Below are 4,966 nucleotides of genomic sequence, written 5' to 3' on the forward strand. Positions count from 1 at the left end.
TGATTTTTTAATTTATTGTAGAGATGAGGTCTCGCTGCCCCAGGTGGGTCTCGAACCCGCGGGGTTCAGGCAATCCACTCACCTCAGCCTCCCAAAGGCGTGGGATTACAGGCTGAGCCACCGAGCCCGGCTCTATGTACTCTTTTTGCAATGTGACTTCAATATGCTTCCCATAAAAAAATGGGTTCTGACCAGGCATGGTGGTTCATGTCCATAATCTCAGTACTTTGGAAGGCCAAGGTGGGAGGATTGCTTGAACCCAGGAGTTTGAGATCACAAAGGCAACATAGTGAGACTTCAACTCTATTTTTAAAAAAAAAATTAGCCAGGTATGGTGGCATACATTCATAGTTGCAGCTACACAGGAGGCTGAGGTGGAAGGATTGCCTGAGCCCAGGAGGTCAAGGCTGTGGTGAGCTGTGATCGTGGCACTGCGCTCCAGCCTGGGTGACAGAATGAGATCTTAAGAAGGAAGGAAGGAAGGATGGAAGGAAGGAAGGAAAGAGGGAAGGAAAGAAGGAAGGAAGGAAGGAAGGAAGGAAGGAAGGAAGGAAGGAAGGAAGGAAGGAAGGAAGGAAAGAAAGGAAAGGAAAGGAAAAAATGAGTTATGTTTTCTCACATCTTGAACCTGAGTAAAATTAATGTTATGTTGACTTCCAAACCCAGGTCCTAAATGGTGTTATAATATCTACCTGGTTCTTTCTGGAGAGGCTTGGTCAAAAACCAGCTGCTATACTGTAAGCAAGCCCAAGCAGCCCATGGAGAGACCCAAATGGGGAAAATTCAAGTCCCTTGGCTCACAGACGAGGCTGAACTCCCACTCAACAACAAGCCCCAACTTGCCAGGCATGCAAAAAGTAGAGAATCATCATAAAAGTGGATCTTACATCAGCAGCTGATCCATCCCAGGCAGTATACATGGAGCAAAGACAAGCTGCCCCTGCAAAACGTTGCCAGAATTCCAGATTTTTTATCAAACAAAATGATTCCTGTTGTTTTAAGACCTAAGTGGCTTATATGGGTCTATGTTACATAGAATGGCTAATTGAGACACCAAGTCAAAAAAAGACTATACAGCCAAATCAAAGCTGTCATTCCAACCATTCCTAACTATATGCAATCTGAGGAAGAAAAAAAAAACCCAACCACGACTATCTTTTATTTTGGATTTAAAATTTTCAAACATATATAAAATAAATAATGGTATAATGGATCCCTATGTACTCATCACCCAGTTTCAACAATTATCATTATTCTATATTGCATCATCTATATATCCACCTATTTTCCCCACCTATTCTCAATTATGATTATTTAAAGTAAAATTTCCATGAATTTAAACGCACAAACCTTAGCTGTGTAATTTTGACAATGGGAATGCTCACCCTCTAGTAACTTTCTATCTCTCCAGAATGTTCTTATGTCTTTCTCCAGCTAACCCTCTATCAGTCAGAGTCCAGTCAAGAGACAGAAATCACATCAGTTATTTGAATAAAGGACACTTATTCTAGTAAATAAATCATAAGAAAGAATGTGATTCAAATAACAAACTAGTAACAGGAAATTAACTACTATGAGAGGGGAAAACCAACTGCTAAAGAACACTCAGATTACTCAAGGACAGAAAATCTTGAAAGGGCAGTCACCTCCTCTGGGCTGAGACCCAGAGAGTATGGAGTGTGACTGAAGTATGGTGGAGATGTCCACCAGGCTGCCCTGAGACAGAGCTGGTTTTTAGTTGTGGGCCAAGGCTGGTGAACAGGAAACTACCAGCTCAGACTAGTGAGTAGACACCTCCTACCAGGGTGCCAATGGGCTGAGGCTGATGAACAAAACTTGCTGGAGAGGGAGCACCAGTGGGTGCGCCACACACATGGTGCTGGCAGCTGTGTCACATGAGCAAGAAGTAAGGAGGTACATGGGAACCAGGAAGATAAGCCTCATCTTCCTCCAGGGTCCCTCCAGTCCCCTCTGCTGACAAGGCTAACACTGTGGTCAAGGGCTACGTTTTTCTTCCCCAATATTAGTATATTATTATAATCAGGTTGCCTAGTTTTATGAAAAATCATTTTGGTATTTTAACTGAAATTACACTAAATTGATACATTATCTGGGAACACTTAACATATTGTTATTTTCCCATTCTGGAACATGGTAGAGTACTTTATCTATTTAGGTCACCTTAAACATTTTTGAAAAAGTTTTATAAATTCTTCCAAACAGGTCTTATCTTTTGTTAGAAGTTTTTTGTTGTTGCCATCAGCTTTTTAAAGAGAAAGTAGGATCTATTAAGCGGACAGAAATGCTCCCACAGCGGGAGGGGACCAAGGGGGTTACCCATAAAGGTTAATTTTTAAAAGCTACTATTTAAACTTTCTGTTTGGTTCTAGTGGACTGAAATGCAATTGATCTTTTAATATTCAGTGGAAGAATTTTGTGAGGTTTTTATTCTCTTGGTCTACACTGTGGGTTTAATGGGTTTAGTCAAAAGCTGAATATACTAGGAAATACAGTATTTTCGTTATTGAGAGCCCATTTGACAACTGAGGATTAGAATTATTTTTTCTTTTTGCAAAGTCTCGCTCTATTGCCCAGGTTGGAATGTAATGGCATGATTACCACAGCCTTGACCTTCTGGCAATCCTTCTACCTCAGCCTCCTGAGTAGCTGGGACCACAGGTATGTGCTACCATACCCACCCTAATTTTTAAAAATATTTTTATTTTTAGTGGAGATGATGTCTTGTTATGTTACCTCTGCTGGTCTCAAACTCCTGTGCGCAAGTGTTCCTCTCACCTTGGCCTCCCAAAATACTGGGATTACAAGCGTGAGCCACTGCATTCAGCCTTGAGGACTGAATTTAAAATGACACAAGTTAATCTAATTGTATAATCTTCCTTTAAATAATTTTTACTTGCTCAGGGGTAGGCATGGATTGCTGGGTATTTGAGTTTTCCCAGGGTTGGGTTTGTTACATCAATAGGATAAAAGGAGATCCAGGTACGAAGATACTGGTACTTGAAAGTGATTATCATGACTGTGGCATTTTCAAATTAGATCCACAAACATATGATATTACTCCCATCAAAAGATGGAGTTTTATTTCCCTCCCTTTGATTATGAATTTGCCTTAGTGCTTCACTTCTAATGAAGAGAATACAGTGAAAGTAATATTAAGTAACTTCTGAGGCTATGTTATAAAAGGTGATGCTACCTGGCTCTACCTCCTGGACACTTGTTTTGGAATCCAGCCACCATACTGTGAGGAAGCTCAGGCCACATGAAGAGGTCACACATAGATGTTCTAGCTGTCATCCCAGCTGAGGATCTAGTCAACAGCCAGCATCAACTGCCAGGCATGTATGCAAGGAAACCTTTGAGATCATTTTGATTTTAGTCATTCCAACATGTAAGTGAATGAAAAGTCTCAAGCAAAAATGTTCTTTCAACTCCCACAACTATGAGAATCAACAATGAAATAACTAATGTTATTTTAAACCTTAAATTTTGTGGAGACTCATTTTTCAGTGATAGATATCTGCAACAAAGATGAACCAAAGAATCTAAGATCGATAAAGAGAGAAATGAGGACATGAGAGTAATATTTGATAGTGCAAAACTGACTAAATGAATGAAATGGCGGTATCAATCAGTTGAAGAAGTGATAGAGTGGAAGTTCCTATGTGAGTAAGCTAGAAATTCAGAAGAAAAGTAGGACAAAGAAATTAAGATTTCAGAGATAGTACAGCAATTTGAGATTAAATGGTCAAGAGTATGACCACAGGAGGACATCACTAGGGGAAGAGTGAAAGCAAAGATAATTGGAAGAAAGGTCAAGGATGTGAATGTAACATCCCTGTGGATGTTGAAGCCACCAACAATGATAGGAGTAAAGGCAGAAAGAAAGGTAGTAATCCAGATGCTAATGTTATCAACAAAACACAAAGACTGATCAAGAGGCTGGTACAAAATAAAGAGAGTGAATGCTAAACCTGATTTCATAAACTATAAAGAAGCTGAGATTTTAGGAAAAGGAGGGAAGATACATAATTTGGAAGTGGTCATGGGAAGCCAAGGAGGGAAACTGCCCCATCCCTGGAACTAAGGTAAACTGAGAAGTGAAACAAAAACAGTCCTCATAGGATTTCACTTCCAAGTAGGATGTGGAATATCACCATAGTCCAATAATATTACTACAATGAGAAAAAAAAAAGCTATTTTACAAAAATCACATTTTAAAAAGATATTGGAGAGCTGTGGAATCAGAGGAGAGAAAAGTTTCTGAAGTGAGCTGACAATGCATGGCTTTTCTTTCCCTGGGACATGTGCCAGTTCTGGGTATGGAGAGAAGACTGAGCTGGGCCCAGGCAGAGGAACTCTACCAGTGGGAAGATAAACCAACAAGCAGTTGCATGGGGCTGACATGACAGATTAGATACATTCTCCCACAATTCAATAGGTTTCCGGGAGTGTTCATGGAGGAAGCTGGGGAGCTAGAACATCAACTCCTAAAAGGCAGAATGAGTCTCTCATAATCTCAGAGAAGGAAGAGGAAGTCTGCCGCAAACATACAGTTAGTCTAACACGCAATACATGTGCCAGATTTTTTTTATTTCATGTTAAATTTATTTAGGTTGGGAATGAGGTCTGGGTTACTAAATTACTAAAGACTGCAGGAACATAGAAAAATTTTGAAAACTCTACTAATTTATAGAACAGTTTAGACATCCTGTAGCTTTACAGACATTAATGGGTTGTTTCAAGGATTTCTAAGCACCCTGTAAGGTTTGCCATGTACAGATTCATTTCTTGCCTTTTGCTGGCTTTGCTTTTGGCTAACTTGTTTTTGTTGTTGTTTTTTTTGACATTTTTATTATAAAGATGTGGGGTACATTTCAGGGTTAGGTATATAAACACTGATCATGCAGGTACCCTTGTTGATGAGGTATGTCCCTCCCTCCCCTAG

The 4,966-nt window shown here is 39.9% G+C and overlaps 1 protein-coding gene across 2 annotated transcripts in view; it reads right to left on the minus strand.

Annotated features, from left to right (window-relative positions):
* Positions 1-4,966, minus strand: part of FBXL13 (F-box and leucine rich repeat protein 13) — a 280,181-nt gene that overhangs the window by 269,641 nt on the left and 5,574 nt on the right. The gene's annotated exons all lie outside the window — the stretch shown is intronic.

This window comes from Carlito syrichta, unplaced genomic scaffold (assembly GCF_000164805.1).
Source record: "Carlito syrichta isolate Samal-C Ts95f unplaced genomic scaffold, Tarsius_syrichta-2.0.1 Scaffold301691, whole genome shotgun sequence".
Taxonomy (NCBI): Eukaryota; Metazoa; Chordata; class Mammalia; order Primates; family Tarsiidae; genus Carlito; species Carlito syrichta.